The sequence below is a fragment of the Bison bison genome, unplaced genomic scaffold, assembly GCF_000754665.1.
Source record: "Bison bison bison isolate TAMUID 2011002044 unplaced genomic scaffold, Bison_UMD1.0 scf7180017864259, whole genome shotgun sequence".
NCBI lineage: Eukaryota > Metazoa > Chordata > Mammalia > Artiodactyla > Bovidae > Bison > Bison bison.
In genome coordinates, this window is record NW_011494831.1 from 3755178 (window position 1) to 3772434 (window position 17257).

Consider the following 17257-nt stretch of genomic DNA (forward strand, 5'->3'; position numbering starts at 1 on the left):
TTCCAAATCTTGGAAGCAGAAGAACCTGCTAAAGTAAACAGAGAGGATGAAAAATGACACTATAAATGATACATGAAAAATCAACCTTAGAGTATAGTCTGAGAAGCAGCAGTCTACCCTCAAGGGAAAAAGAATTTAAAAAGTAGGGGGACTTGCCTGGCCGTCCAGTGGTTAAGACTCTGTCCTTTCACTGCGGAGGCTGTGAATTTCATCCCAGGTAGAGGAACTAAGATCCCACATGCCAAGCAGCATAGTCAAAAAAATAAAATAAAATAAGGGGCTGTTTTTCCTAGATATTTTCCCACATAACAAAATTTCAAACTCTGGAAAGGTAATGCCTTTGAAGGAGGAGCTAGGGAAGTAAATAAATGATAAAGAAATACAGCAGTAGCTTTAGCTGTCAGTGAGTTTCTTTGCCCTGGCATTGGCATTATCAATATGATCTTTATTGGTGTCAGCCTTTTCTGTGATCTGTTCTATTTGTCAGTTGTGAGCCTCAATCCCATTGCCTATGTCCAGGGCCATGTTTTTAGGTTGTCTAGGATACTGGCCACTTGAGTCAGGTTCTCTTCCGTTTCATCTTCCCTGGCATGATTTGTTATATGTTTAATGTATTCACCCGTTGGCTGCTCCTGTGGTCACTTGACGCAGCTGACCATTTGTCACTCAGCCTGGCTGCTTAGATACTATTACATTGCTAGGAGAGCTGTCTCCAGCATCTCCCCATGTTGCCTTATAGACTTTACCAGACTCAATGTTCTTTGTCCTATTACATGGACATAAACAACGGCCTCAGTCCTTGTTGAATTCTGTTAAAATCTTCTCTGCTTCTCTCATGTCTTTATTTGGTCTATGCCTCCTTCTGTGTGTTTCAGTTGTTCCCCTTGCTCAGCCAGTGTAGGGATAGTCTTGATTCCTGCATCCTGAGCTTCAGTGGCTAAACCCAGGATTCTCCTTGTACTTTCCGCAGACTCATCAGTAACGTGGTTGGCCCTCAGCTGAATTCCTTCTGCTGACAGATTATCCATGATCAATTAAAACTCTTGATAGGTGCGGAAATTGAAATGTGGATATTCAAGCAGTTCTGACTGTTTCTCTCTGGCTGCGGCAGCTCTGACTCCCGCAGGCCAGACTCCCAGCTGCGCCCTTCTTCCAGGTGACTTCTTAAGCAGTGGTTCTCGGAGAGGCAGAGGGAGGAACATGTCAGAGTCGGCTAGGAAACTCTACAAACACCCACAGCACCTTACTTTCCTACCTACCCCAGGGGAATCTGCTATGGTTTTCTCCACCCTCTTTGAGAAGCATGGTCTTAGAGCAAATGCCACATGAGAGAAGGGAGAAGTATCCGCATGGGGGATACACAAAAGGGGTGCTTCTGAATTAAAAGAGATCTCATTCCCAGTTAGAGTTTGTTCTCTTATCCTGTGACTATGTCCAAGCTGTTGACCTTTTTTCCATGGACAGAGCTTTCCCAGAGTATTCAGAAGCCCCAGGAAGACCCAGTGTTTTCCCTTCTGTTTTCTTTTCTGTCACCTCCAATCCTGGGAAGACCAGGTTCTATTGCTAGAGTTGCCAGGATCAGGACTTCCTTTCCTGGTCCCTGTGCCCTCTCTAGATTGAAATATTCTGTCTGTAGCCCCTCTGTCCTAGTAGATCCTAGTCTTGTTAGAAACCAAAAGACCCCCAAACCTCCAAGTGATTTTTTTAAAATTTTGCTGCACTGGGTCTTAGTTGAGGCATATGGGATCTAGTTCAAACCAACTAGGAATTGAACCTGGGCATTGGGAGCATGGAGTCTTAGCCACTGGACCACCAAGTAAGTTCCCAGATAATCTTTTTTTTTTTTAATGTTATTTTTAATTGGATAATCATTTACAGTGTTGTGTTGGTTTCTGCCATATATCAACATGAATCGACCATGGATATACACATGTCCTCTTTCTCTTGAACCTCCTTAACCCTTCTCGGTGGTCACAGTGCACAGGGTTGAGCCTCCCGAATCATGCAACAAGTGCCCACTTGCTATCTAATTTTACGCTTGGCAATCTATATATGCTTCAGTGCTACTGTCTCATGTCCCTCCCTCTCCTTCCCCTGCTGTGTCACAAGTCTGATCTCTATGTCTGCATCTTTATTGCTGCCCTGCAAATTGGTTCATCTGTACCATTTTTCTAGATTCCATATATATGTGCTAATATGTGATATTTGTTTTTCTCTTTCTGACTTACTTCATTTTGTATAACAGGTTCTAGGTTCACCCACCTCACTAGAACTGACTCAAATTCATTCCTTTTTATGACTAATACTCCATTGTATATTTGTCCCACAGCTAGCAGGTGATGTTTGAGTTTCTTCTTAGCTCTGTGGTTTTGGGTTTGTGGTGTCTCCACCAACTTCTCCAGCCAAATTCCTAGAGTAATTTCATGAAGAAATCGGATTTCTCCACTCGATTGTTCTAACCCGATCTGTACCTTTGTTTTCTCTAGAAAGTCCTGCTGTCAGGAGGGTTGCCATTTGGCCCAATGCCCTGTCTGTGTAATTTGCCTTTAGGGATTCCAGATACTTCTACTCTCATTATCAGTTGGGTAAGAAACTCTTCTCCCTGTTTATCTTTCAGATGTTCTTCCTCTCAGCCACTCTGGCAGTTCCTTCACTCCAACCCCAAGGCTGGCGACTCAGGGCTAGCCCATCTGCTCCTGCAGCCCCTTTTCTTAGTTGCAACTGTCCACTCAGATTGGGGAAAGGAAGGGAAAAATGGACTCCATCATGCTACATTGTTGCCTTTTATAGTATGATGTTAAAACAAATGTTAAAGCGATTATAATTGGCTCCCATCCCCAGAAGGAACATCTTTCTTTACAAGGAGGGGATGTGTGCATGTGTGTGCACATCTGTTGTGCTGGACTGAGGACAGCATTTGGGCGCCATGCAGGGGCACACATGTGAAGATGGTGTGTTCAACCTGGTCCTGACCCTTCCTGAGGCCCTGGGGGTGGAGGAGCATCTCCTGAGACTCACTTCTTTCACAGGAAGCTTCTGGGCTGTCCCCTTCCCCACTGCAAGGGGTGGCTTATAAGTCTCTCAGTCTTCAGGCCCAGGCTGATGTTCCTCCCACTAGCACCATCCCAGGCAGCTCCTGACTATCCCCAGGACCCTTGGGTGAGACCTCATGGGACTTCTTGTAGGTTTAGGTCACACTCCAGCCGTCAGGTAATGGCACCCCACTCCAGTACTCTTGCCTGGAAAATCCCATGGACGGAGGAGCCTGGTAGGCTGCAGTCCATGAGGTTGTGAAGAGTTGGACATGACTGAGCTCCTTCACTTTCACTTTTCACTTTCGTGCATTGGAGAAGGAAATGGCAACCCACTCCAGTGTTCTTGCCTGGAGAATCCCAGGGACGGGGGAGCCTGGTGGGCTGCCATGTATGGGGTCACACAGAGTTGGACACGACTGAAGTGACTTAGTAGCCAGGGGTCCCAGATGCAACCGGATTCCAGAGTCCATAAAGAACAATTCAGCATTTCTAGGAGCTTAAAATCAATTCTGCTCTTTTATCATTGGGACAGAGATTTTTTTCTAGGACCATCTGGACTCCCTGGAGTTGCTGCCAACAGGACAGCAGGGAAACTCCAGACCAGCACAGGCTGACTAGGGTATCGACGTGGTTTCCTGTGATGTCTTCCACTCACCAGGTCAATCAACTGCAGCCTGTTCCTTATATTTCACAGAGTCCTTACAGTGGAGCTGTTTGGTTGCTCCAGGAGCACAGGAGGAAAACAGCGAGGAGGATGAGTGGGGAGAGAAAGACTCATGCAAAAAAGGGAGAGGAAATGAGTGATGCTGAGGAAGGCGAAAAAGGCAAATAGCAACAGCAGTAGCAGCAGGAGCAGAGAAAATTGGGATGTGAGGGTGGGAGGGAAAAGCAGAAAGGCAGGGTTCTGTTCATGATAATATTAACCTGAGTTCCTGGTTAACATTTTTTAGTGACTCATTAAATATGCATAAGAAAGTAAGGAAGGAAGCTTGCAGTTTTAATTCAAGATAAAGCCCAGTGTTTCCACAGTCCCCATCCCTGGGAAGAGCTGTGGGGTGACTTCCCAGGCTTCCCCTGCAACCTGGTCTGGGAAGTCATGGGTGAGGAAACTAGCAGAGTTGAGTGACTTTGCTGCACTCCCCTGCCCTCAAACTGGCAGACGGTCCCCTACGACATAAGGGTTGAGATGCCAGAAGCTCTTTGAAGGCAGTTTGCTCTCTGTTTCTTTCTTGGATTTTCCTTCCTCATATTCTGCTTCGTTTTCTCTTTTGTCCTGCTTAACCCTGGATAAATCACTAAACCTTTTGGAACTTCTGCACTTATGAAAATGGAGATAAGAAAACTTTCCGGCCTTTTCTCTAGAATACTGTTGAGATCAGCTTTCATCTATAAAGGGCTTTGTATGCTGCAAATGACAGCACAAATGTTAATTGTGATGGCTGTATTCTAGGATGATATTGCTTTTCTTGGACTTCTCTGCCCTCCCAATGCAGGGTGCACGGGTTCAATCCCTTGTCAGGGAACTTCCTGCATGCTGCATACTGCAGCCTGAAAAAAGAAAGAAATTGCTTTCCCCAACCCATAGGCTTTCCACTCCTCAGTATGGCTGTCAGAAAGCGTGCTATTAATCCAATTTCAGAATTTCCCTATACCTTAGGCCAGCAGGTAATGTTAATGAGGATTTGGAAAACAACCGCTGGGTTGACATGAAGTCTGTCCTTTCGGTGGGTTTTGTTTTCTGCTCTACGGACAGTGATCTACCTCCAGTGTTCACAACTCAGAGCTTTGCTCTCTCTTGATTCAGTTAAGCAAGTATTCCAGGATTAAGTTCCCTAGGAGCTATGGATGTCGTCTCCACATATCCATGTAGAATAAGTCTGTTTGGGCCCAGAACACCTGGACCCTATGTAAATACTGTGTGTGTGCCCGTGGAATGAATTTGAAAATGCTATGTGAATAAATCATGGAGTAGCAAGGAAGGCATTCTGTGTGATTATGGTGAGATAACCCTAAACCAATAAGAGGGGAACAGGAAAAGTGACTAAGAGAAAATAAAAGCTGATTCCTGGTAGAGACATACGACCTGAATCTGTGCAGCTAAGTGGTGACTAAGAGGGAATGAAATATGACATAAAACTCAAGAGGAGGGTTTTAGCTTGTCCAAGGAGCAAAAGGAATGTGGGAAAGAGAGACTTTAGAATCCATAGGTATCTTCTTGTTCTGCTAGGAGAGGCAGGATCTTGGTAAGATTTCAGGACTTATAAAACCTTCAGAAAAGACTTGCAGATAGCTTAAGGTCAGGTGGCATGATCACATGTTGTCTTCAATCTGTGATTTACTTGCTTGTGTGGATGCCTGGCATCTAGCTCTGATTAGAAAGGGTAATTCAAAGACAAGCTTCTTCTATTATAAGAGACTAGTTGTGTGTGAGGAGCCCCAGGGCCTGTGGCTGGATGAGGGAGGTTAGCTGTTCATGCCACGGCTTTGATAGTCTGAACGCAAGTCTGCTGTAGCGCAGATGCGGCTGATCTTTCCCAAGCCTTCTCACAGTGCAGTTAGAAAAACCTGCAGCCTTCTCTTCCAGGAAAGGACTAGATGTTGCCATGCATCACTTCTCTTGTCCGCCCACAAAGAATGAAGAAGCAGGTCAAAGCTTACCTGTCAATTATTCTGAGTTGACCTCCACTGGGGAATCTCTCCATTGCCCACAAATTAGCCCTCTGTACACCTCTCTCTGTACACCTCTCTTTGGAGAAGGCAATGGCACCCCACTCCAGTACTCTTGCCTGGAAAATCCTATGGGTGGAGGAGCCCAGTAGGCTGCAGTCCATGGGGTCGCGAAAAGTTGGACACGACTGAGCAACTTCGCTTTCACTTTTCACTTCCATGCATTGGAGAAGGAAATGGCAACCCACTCCAGTGTTCTTGCCTGGAGAATCCCAGGGACGGGGGAGCCTGGTGGGCTGCCGTCTATGGGGTCGCACAGAGTCGGACACGACTGAAGCGACTTAGCAGCAGCAGCACACCTCTCTCTAAGGAAATCAGTCTTCCCTCCACATCCACCAGGAGGAAGCAAAGAGCACGCCTGCCTGGGTGATGCCAGGGGCAACCTTGCTTCACAAGGGATTGTAAAACTACCCCCACTTCCTTCCTTCGACAGCAAATGCAGAGGTTAGGGCTTTCCCGCTGGCTCAGCAGTAAAGAATCTGCCTGCCAATGCAGGAGATGCAGGAGAGCTGGGTTTGATCCTTGGATTGGGAAGATACCCTGGAGTAGGAAGTGGCAACCCACTCCAGTATTCTTGCCTGGAAAATCCCACGGACAGGGGAGCCTGGCAGGCTACAGTCCTTAGGGTCGCAAAGAGTCAGCTTAGCGACTAGGCACAGTAAGCATCAAGTTTATTTCCCAGAGTGGGGAGAAGGGAAGTGAGGGAAGGGAGACAGCATATCAAAATGCACTTCCAAGACAAAAATCATTTCTGTGGCACATGGTGCTACCGAGGGAGAGGTGATGACAGCCTCCTCCCATTTCAGGAACAGTTCCCAGAGTTGTCCGTAGGCGGATTCACATGACACATTCTTAAACCCAGTTCCATTCTGAGCTGTGTTTGCTCCTTGTTCACATCTCCGGAACAATGCATCTCTACATCTTTGTATCTGAGTTTGATTCCCAATTGGTTGTCTAGCTGAATATCCAGGCTGGCTTGCTTATCATGCATTTGTGCCAGTATTTATCCTTTCGAATCATGAAGCTTCATCAATCCAGCCCTACTTGTGCACCAGAGCTGGAATATTGAATTGTGTGAATGTTGATACTCTAAGAGAAGTATAATTAGGAAGTTGGGTGTTCTTCACAATGTTTTGATATGAAAAAATACTAATACATGTTGCTGAAAGAGATAACAACCAATGATGCAAATTTGCCTGGAAACTATTCTAAATCCAATTTGCAACTTTCTGTGAGATAAAATTTGGGTTGTGACATTTTTTGATTGATGTCTCTATATGAGTAGGTTTTTGGCTTTTTAGTGTTGCTGATTTTCTGTTCTCACTCCTCAAAGAATCTTTGCCAACATACCACTGACATTTGAGGAAGAGAATAGAGACAGTTTGGCTTCTTGTAAATTCTTCTGTTTCCTTGGTGATGTAAATAATTATGGAACACATAAAAAGTTTTTAGCAAGTTCAAATGTGGTTTTGAAAAAGCAGGTTTGCTACCTGTGATAGGGACAACAGGAACAATCTCAGCAAGAAATTCTCTGCTCTTTAACTCGCTTTAATTTAGAAAATCTTCCTTAAAACACAGGGCCTACTCAGATGCCAATTTAATGGCAATATAAAATATGCACTTAATATGGTTCAATAAAGCTGTTCGGGTGGGTGGGTGGCTTTGGACCTCATCTCTGACAGAATAATTCTCTGCCATCTTCAGCTTTCCTGGGAGAATCCTGTTCAATGGGCAGACCCAGAACCCAGGAGCTTGAAAGGAGGGGCCGAGTCACCTAAAACTGAGGGAAGAATTAATCCATGTCCATTGTGGAGTCTTCACATGGACAGGTTCTCTCCACGGGGGAAAGATGACTGCCATTCTGGAAGAGGTCTGACTTGAATCACACCCTCAGTGGCATGCTTTTCACTTTGACTCTTCTAAACTGTTCTCATGTTCTTCAAGTCCCCAGTTTCTCTTTTTCCTTCCTTTACCACCACATCTTCTTTTAATCTTGGCAAATCACCTCACTCCCTTACTACCTCCCAGGTAGAAATATAAGCTCTGTACATTTATTACCCATGGGATCTTACTGAAGTTATTTCCCTTCTCAGTGATTTTTGCTTCCTTCACTGTAAAATGGGGATAACCACAGTACCTATCTTATGAGGTGGTTGTGAGGATTAAATAAATTAATATATAAGAACTGTTTAGGCCTATACCATGGTGAATGCTTAGTAAATATTAGCTCTTAATGTTTCTGAGAACACAGAGGCCAATGACGTGAATTCCATCATCCAAACTCCTCTTCACCTGAAAAAAAACTCTGTCACTCTCTACCACTGCCTCCCTCAGAGCAAAAACATGTCTTATTTTCTAAGTCTGTGCTCTCCACCTGTGTCTTGATTCCATCCCCTCCCATTTACTCAAGGGAACTTTGTTGAATGAATTCTTTTCTCCTTCATAGTTTAAATTGATTCCTTTTTCCTGGCTCCTGTTTCTCATTCTCAAACACACTCAGGTCTCTCCCATTTTGAAAAAGGCCTCTGTATGACCCCCATGTCTTTGAGTTACTGTCCCATTTTCCTCCTCCTTTCACTGCCAAATACTCTGTGCCTCCATGTCTTCGTGACTCACTTTCTCGTTATTCCTCTGCCATCTGGCTCCCTCTGCCACCCCCCACTCTCACATGGCTATGTCTGTGGTCACCCATCTCCAAATTCAAAGGACTTTTCTTGATTTCTGTCCTCTTTAGCCACTTTGCAATGGTCAGTATTGCTGGCTGTCATCTACTCTGTGAAATCCTCTCCTCTCTCACACTCTCCTCTGAGTGCAAGTCTGTTGTGCTGCTGCTTCTCCTTCCCTGTGTCTCCTTTGTTCAATAAATACCCTTACAGGTTCCATTTTTTTCTTTCTACTCTTTGGTTGTGGACATGGAGAGGGTTCACCATGCAACCTACTGATCTCTACTCTTACTCTTTGATCTCTTGCAGGTCTTGTGCCTTCCCATCACTCCTTTAAGTATGGCACCTGCCTCACTTTTTGTACTCACCTCTTTAGCCTCATGCCTCATGCTTTGGAGAAGGAAATGGCAACCCACTCCAGTGTTCTTGCCTGGAGAATCTCAGGGACGGAGGAGCCTGGTGGCTGCCGTCTATGGGGTCACACACAGTCGGACACGACTGAAATGACTTAGCATAGCATAGCATGCCTCATGCTTGCTCTCATTCTCTGTTTTGGCTACTCTGGCTTTCTTTTGAGTTCTTGAAGGTGCTGGAGCCTTTCTGACATGGGATTTTTGTTATTGCTGTTGTTTAATTTGCATTCATCTTCATCTTTTTTTTTTTTTAACCCTCATTGTTACTGTAATTTTTTTCTATTTTGAAGATTGAGATATAATTCACATACCACAAAATTTTATCCTCTTAAAGTATATGATTCAGTAGGCTTTAGTATATTTACGAAGTTGTGCAACAGTTACCACTATTTCATTCCAGAACATTTTCATCACCTCAAAAAGAAATCCTATACCCATTAACAGGCCCTCTCTTTCTCCCTTGTCTCCATCAGTCCCTGGCAACCACTAATCTACTTTCTGTCTCTGTGTTGTGGGTTTTTGTGCATGCTGGTCCTTTTGCCTAGAACCTCTCCTCTACTTTATTCCCTAGTCAGCTTCTGTTTTTCCTCAGTGATCAGTGCCAGTGTCCTTGAGCTGGTCAATTCCTCCTACATGCTTTCACAGGAATATGTACCTCTTTTGCAGAATTTGTTATAAATTGCAGTTTTATTCTCTGTGTGTGGAGTCATTTATAAATGCACCAAATTGTACATTTCCATTAACACCAGATTCACTTGAATGTAATAGTATGATACACAACTAACACAAAAATGCATATTTTTCTCCCCACATCAATTCCTCCTTCATACTTCCCCATTTGATGATACTTCCTCATTGTCTCAAGCACACAGGTTCAGTTTCTTGAAGAACTTTGATTCCCTTCTCTTTCGTCTTCAACATCCAGTTCTCTTCAAATCCTCAAGTTGAGTGGATTCTTTTGCAAGTCCTTGCATGCCAGCCTTTAGTAGTGTCCTTAATGCTCAGTAAACACTGCCTGATAACGAATACCTTATGGAGCTATCTGCAATAAAGGAAATGGTTGTGGCCATGATGTTGGGTGAGTCTTAGAGACTGCCAAAGGGGTGAAAGAGAGAGGTGAACGCAGAGAGTGGAGGGTGGCATTGGATGGAGACTATCCTATACTACAGAGAGCTGGAGAAAAGCAGTAAAGTACTAAGAGAAGCAAAAGGAGAACCTGGCTAATGTACCACAGTCCAATCACCATTTTTGAATATCTGTTACCTGCTTGGTGCTCAGATTATGGTGATACAAAGATGAATCAGAAGTTGTTTCTTTCCTAAAGGAAGCCAGGGTCTGGTGAAGGAAACATTTATGTAAACAAAAATTCACAATAGAATGTGGTAAGTTTTATAATAAGACTATTCACAAAGTATTCTGTGAGCAAGAAGAGGTAGTGACTAAGACTGTAGCAGCACAGAGGTGGGTAAAGGTGGGTGGGCGTCACAAGATGACTGGGACTTCAGCAGCCTGTAATCAGAAAGAGTGATATGCCAGGAAGACAGAAGAACTGTTAACAGGCCTGGGCCCATGTAGAACTGCAAATCATTTTGTTTAGCTTTAGTGTAAAGGGTAGGAGGGAATATCCTGGGAATTCAGCCTGGGGCTCCTTTGTGAGGAATCTCACAGGAGGCCAAGAATTTATTGTCTAGTTAATAGAGAGTCTTCAAAGTTTTTTTTTTTTTAATTTGGCCATACCCTGAAAGGCTTGCAGGATCTTAGTTCTCTGACCATGGATCGAACCTGCGCCCTTAGCAGTGAAAGCACAGAGTCCTGACCTCCTAACCACTATTTCAGTTCAGTTCAGTCACTCAGTCATGTCCAACACTTTGCAACCCCATGGACTGCAGCACACCAGGCTTCCCTGTCCATCACCAACTCCTGGAGCTTGCTCAAACTCATGTCCATTGAGTCGGTGATGCCATCCAACCATCTCATCCTCTGTTGTCCCCTTCTTCTCCCACCTTTGATCTTTCCCAGCATCAGGGTCTTCTCCAATGAGTCAGTTCTTCGCATCAGGTGCCAAAGGATTGGAGTTTCAGCTTCAACATCAGTCCTTCCAATGAATATTCAGGACTGATTTCTTTTAGGATGGACTGGTTGGATTTCCTTGCAGTCCAAGGGACTCTCAAGAGTCTTCTCCAACACATAGAGAGGCACAGACATAGAAAACATGTATGGATACCAGGGGTGGAAAGGGGGAGTGGGATGAATTGGGAGATTAAGATTCACATATATGTACACCTATGTATAAAACAGACAAGAAGTGAAGTCGCTCAGTCGTGTCCAACTCTTTGCAACCCCAGGGACTGTAACCTACCAGGCTCCTCTGTCCATGGGATTTTCCAGGCAAGAGTACTGGAGTGGGTTGCCATTTTCTTCTCCAGGGGATCTTCCTGACCCAGGGGTTGAACCCAGGTCTCCTACATTGCAGGCAGACGCTTTACCGTCTGAGCCATCATACCACAGTTCAAAAGCATCAATTCTTTGGTGCTCAGCTTTCTTTATAGTCCAACTCTCACATCCATGCATGACTACTGGAAAAACCATAGCTTTGACAAGATGGACCTTTGTCAGCAATGTAATGTCTCTGTTTTTTAACATGCTGTCTAGGTTGGTCATAACTTTTCTTCCTAGGAGCAAGTGTCTTTTTATTTCATGGCTGCAGTCACCATCTGCAGAGATTTTAGAGCCCCCCAAAATAAAGTCTGTCACTATTTCCATTGTTTCCTCATCTATTTGTCATGAAGTGATGGGACCAGATGCCATGATCTTAGTGTTCTGAATGTTGAGCTTTAAGCCAACTTTTCCACTCTCCTCTTTCACTTTCATCAAGAAGCTCTTTAGTTCTTCACTTTCTGCCATAAGGGTGGTGTTATCTGCATATGTGAGGTTTTTGATATTTCTCCCAGCGATCTTGATTCCAGCTTGTGCTTCATCCAGCCCGATACTTCACATGATATATTCTGCATAAAAGTTAAATAAGTAGGGTGAGAAAATACAGCCTTGACGTACTCCTTTCCCGATTTGGAACCAGTCTGTTGTTCCATGTCCAGTTCTAACTGTTGCTTCTTGACCTGCATACAGATTTCTCAGGAGGCAGGTCAGGTGGTCTGGGATTCCCATCCCTTTAAGAATTTTCCACAGTTTGTTGTGATCCACACAGTCAAAGGCTTTGGCATAGTCAATAAAGCAGAAGTAGACTGCCAGGAAATTCCCTGAAGTTTTTTTTAAATTAACTTCATTAGGTATAATTTACTTACATTCTAATATATAGATTTTAAGTCTACGGTTCTAAGTTTTGATAAATACATCCTTATAACTACTGCCCAAATCAAGATATAAAACATTTCTTTTTAAAAAATTGTCCAATAATGTTATTTATTTATATATAGTTGATTTACAATATTAGTTTCAGGTATACAGCATAGTGATTCAGTATTTTTACAGATAATATTCCATTAAAAGTTATTACAAGATAATGGCTGTAATTCCCTGTGCTATACAACAGACATATCTTATTGCTTATCTGTTTTATACACAATAGTTTGTATCTCTTAATCCCATTCCCTTATTTTGCCCCTCACCTCTTCCCTCTTCCTACTGATAAGCACCAGTTTGTTCTCTATACCTGTGAGTGTGTTTCTGTCTTGCTGTATACATTCATTTATTTTTAAAATTTCATAGATGAGTGATATCATACAGTATTTCCCTGACTTCACTAAATTTAATGCTCTCTAGGTTCATACAAGTTGTAAAGGGCAGAATTTCATTCTTTTTATGGCTGGGTAATATTCCATTATATATCTTCTTTATCCATTCATATCACATCTTCTTTATCCATTCATCTTTTGATGGACACTTGAGTTGCTTCCCTATCTTGGCTATTGTAAATAATGCTTCTGTGAACTTTGGGGTGCACATATCTTTAAAAAAATTTTTTAATTTTGTATTTATTATTTATTTTGGCTGCACTGAATCTTCACTGCTGCCATGTGGGCTTTTCCCTAGTTGCAGCGAGCAGGGTCTACTCTTCATTGTGTTGCAAGGGCTTCACATTGCAGTGGCTTCTCTTGTTGCCCAACACAGGCAGGTATCTTTTTGAATTAGTGTTTCTGTTTTTTGGCATCACTGACTCGATGGATGTGAGTCTGAGTGAACTCCGGCAGTTGGTGAGGGACAGGGAAGCCTGGTGGGGTCGCAAAGAGTCAGACACGACTGAGTGACTGAACTGAACTGAACTGATACTATTTTCCAGAGTGGCTGCCCTAAGATACATTCATACCAACAGTGTACCAGGATTCCTTTTTCTCCATATCCTCTCCAACATTGTAAACTTTTTGATGAGAGTCATTCTGACAGTGTGAGGTGTTATCTCATTGTGGTTTTGCTTTGCATTTCTCTGATGATTAGCAATGTTGAGTATCTTTTCATATGTCTGTTAACCATCTGCAGGTCTTCTTTGGAAAAATGTCTATTCAGATCTTTTGCTTTTTTTTTTGGCTTCTCCACACGGCTTGTGGGATCTTAGTTCCATGACAAAGGATAGAACCTGGGCCCCCTGCAGTGGAAGCACAGAGTCTTAATTAACTACTGGACCACCAGGAAATTCCCTCTTCTGACCATTTTTGGTAGGATTGTTTGGTTTTTTGACATTGAATTGTATGAGCTGTTTATATACCTTGAATATTGCCACTTGTGGGACATACCATTTACAAATATTTTCACTCATTCTGTAGTGCCTTTTCATTCTGTTGATGGTTCCCTTTGCTGTGCAAAAGATTTTAAGTTGAATTATGTCCCATTTGTTAAGATATAGAACCTTTTTTTTTTCACCCACCCAAGAAACTCCTCTTGTGCCCTTTGCAATTGATCCCCTCCTTTCCCCAAGGAAACGACTGATATGATTTTTATTACCACGTTTGGTTATTTATTGATATGTAAAACCACCCCAAACCTAGTGACTTAAAACAATAAAAATCATTTATTTGCTCATGACATTGCAATTGGTCAGGGTTTAGTGGAATCATTTTGTCTTTGCTCTCTGTGGCATCAGCTGAGATAGCTTGACTGAAACCGGAGAACCCACTTCCACAATGACTTGCTCAAATGGCTGGCAAGTTGGGATTGGCTCTTGGCTGGGATCTCAGCTAGGACTGCCAGTTATGGATCTCGTTTATCTTCCACGTGGCTGTCTGGGCTTCCTCACATAATGGGTTCCAAAAGGAGGAAGTGAAAGCTGCCAGTCCTTTTAAACACTAGACTCTAAACTGGCACAGTATCACTTCTGGTATATTGTGTAAGTCAAAGCAATCATAGGCCAGCCCACGGGCACACAGGCTCAGTTGCATCAAGGCATGTGGAATCTTCCTGGACCAGGGATTGTATCTGTTTACCCTGCATTGGGAAGCAGATTCTTATCCACTGTACCACCAGGGAAGTCTCCTTTTTATTGTTGAGTAATAGTCCAATGATAATCAATATGTTTATCCACTTTTTGTTGATGGACATTTGGGTTGTTTCTAGTTTTTTATGATTATGAATAAAGCTGTTATAAAAATTCTTATACAGCAGTTTTTGTAGCTATATGTTTTCATTTCTCTTGAGTAAATACCTAGAAATTTGAATTTCTGGGTCATGGGATAGGTATATGTTATAATTTATAAGAAATTGTTAAACAACTTCCAAAAGACTGTACCACTTTACACTTCCAGTAGCAATGTACAGGAGTTCTAGTTGTCTCAGATCTAGCCAACAGTTGTTATTGTCAGTGTTTCAAATTTTAAATATTCTGGAAGGCATGAAGTGTTATCTCATTGTACTTTTAATTTGTATTTCTCTAATAATTATTACATAATTTTATTTTTCATATGCTTATTACCATTTTATAGGATGTTCTTTTTAAAAAAATCTTATTTGGGTGCACTGGGTCTTCTTGTGGAATGTGGGATCTAGTTCTCTGACCCAGGATCAAACTCAGGCCCTCTGCATTGGGAGCACAGAGTCTTAACCACTGGACCACAAGTGAAGTCCCAGTAGATGTTCTTTTATTCATTTACTATAGCTGTGTTGGGTCTTTGTTGCAGTGCATGAGCTTTCTCTAGTTGCGGTGAGCGAGGGCTACTCTAGTTGCAGAGCATGGGCTTCTCACTGCAGTGGCTTCTCTTGTGGAGCACAGCTCTAGGCTATGTGGGTTCAGTAGTAGCAATGCGCAGACTCTAGAGTGTGGGATTGTAGTAGTAGTGTATGGGCTTAGCTGACCTGTGGCATGTGGGATGTTAGTACCTGGACCAGGGATCGAATCTGTGCCCCCTGCATTGGCAGGTGGATTCTTAACCACTCAGCCACCAGGGAAGCCCCCCAGTAGATATTATTTGTTAAGTGTCAGTTTAAGTCTGTTGTCCATTTAAAAAATATTGTGTTGCTGTCTTGTTATTTTTGAATACAGGTGTTCTTTATATAGTCCAGATGTTTATACTTTGTCATATACAAATATTATTACCATATGTTAATAGATTGGAAGATAATATTATTAAAATATTAATTATTCACAAATTGACCTACAGAGTTTATGTATTTCCAATTAAAACACAAGCAGGTTTTTAACAGAAAATGAAGAGCTCATTCTAAAATTTTATATAAAAATACAAAAGACTTAGAATAGTCAAAACAGTTTTGAAAAAGATAAAATTGAAGGACTTATACTACCTGACCTCAAGACTTACTACAGATTTACAGAAATCAAGGCAACATGGCATTAGTATATGGACAAATAAATAGGTCAATTTAATAGAATAGAGCCTAGATATAGACCCAAACATAAGCAAAAAATTGATTTTTGAAAAAGATGTTATAGTAGGCAGTCTCTACAATGGCCCACATTGATTCCTACCTCCTGGTATTCACACCATTATGTACTCTCTTCTGTTTGTATTTGGACTGATAGAAATGATAGGATGTGGTTTAGTCCCTAAGTTGTGTCTGACTCTTGTGATCCCATGGACTGTAGCCTGCTAGGCTCCTCTGTCCTTGGGATTTTCCAGGCAAGAATACTGGAGTGGTTTACCATTTCCTTCTCCAGGGGATCTTCCCGACCCAGGGATCAAACCTGGCTCTCCTGTACTGCAGGCAGATTCTTTATCAACTGAGCCACCAGGGAAGTTACTTCTGGGGTAAGGCTTAAAAAATGCTTAAAAAATGCTATGACTTACACTGTGGGGGCACTCTTTCTTTCTTGGATGGTTCGCTGTTGGTAAAGAACTAGTAGTCCTGTTGTAAAGCAGCCCTGTGGAAAGGCCCATGTGTCAAGGGACAAAGGTCTGCCAAGAACCACATGAGTGAGCTTGGAAGCGGACTCCCCTCCCCGCAAATCAAGCCTTTGGATGAGACCAAAGCCTTGGCCAACAGCTTCACTGCAACCTCATGAGAAACCTTATTCCAGGGCACCCGTATAAAATATGCCCAAGTTCCTTAACTATAGAAACTATGAGGTAATGAATATTGCTGTTTAAAGCTGTTGCAGACCAAAAGAAGAAGAAAAAAAAAAAAAACTGAAAAAGGGAATTCCCTAGTGGTCCAGTGTCAGGACTCTGAGCCTCCAGTGCCGCAGGGGCATAGGTTTGATCCCTGGTCAGGGAACTAAGATACTACAAGCCAAGCAGCCAAAGAAAAAAACAGCTTCTAAGTTGCTAAACTTTGGAATAACCTGTTAAACAGTGATAGATAACTAATATAGGTGCCAAAGTAGTTTGAAGAAGGAAAAATAGTCTTTAACAAATAGTGGTGAATAAATTTAATATCCTTATGGAAAAAAGTGAAACTCAACCCCTACCTCACACCATACACTGGCATTAATTTGAGCTAGATATTAGACTAAAAGCTAAATCTAGTAAACTTCTTCCCCAAAACACAGAAGACAATCTTTATAAATTGAGGTGGACAAAGATAATTTGGACAAGATACAATAGTGGCAACCATAAAAAAATGTTTGATAAGTTGGACTTTCTCAATAGTTTTAAAATAGAGGCATTATATGATGAGATCTGTATTTCAGAAAAGTTAAGATGAATGTGACAGCAGTGTGTCTGTTTTTCTCTCTCTTTCTCACACACACACAAATACTCAATACTAGTAACCATTAGAAGTAGCCAAGTTCAGTGAAGTTGAATTGATAAATACATATCAGAAATGTTTGTCTTAACTTACATATTCTTTCATTCTTTCACTCAATTAACAGATATGTTATCTTTTAAAAACTGTAGTAAATATATATATATATATATATAACATTTACAATCATAACCATTTTTTAAGTGTGCCTTTCAGTAGTGTTAAGTACATTCCCATTGATGTGCAAGCTCCAGAACTCTTTTTATCTTGC

The 17257-nt window shown here is 42.3% G+C and overlaps 1 pseudogene; it reads right to left on the reverse strand.

Moving 5' to 3' along the window:
• Positions 1 to 393: 393 nt before the first annotated feature.
• Positions 394 to 1028, reverse strand: LOC104994433 (annotated as a pseudogene).
• Between the last annotated feature and the right edge of the window lie 16229 nt (positions 1029 to 17257).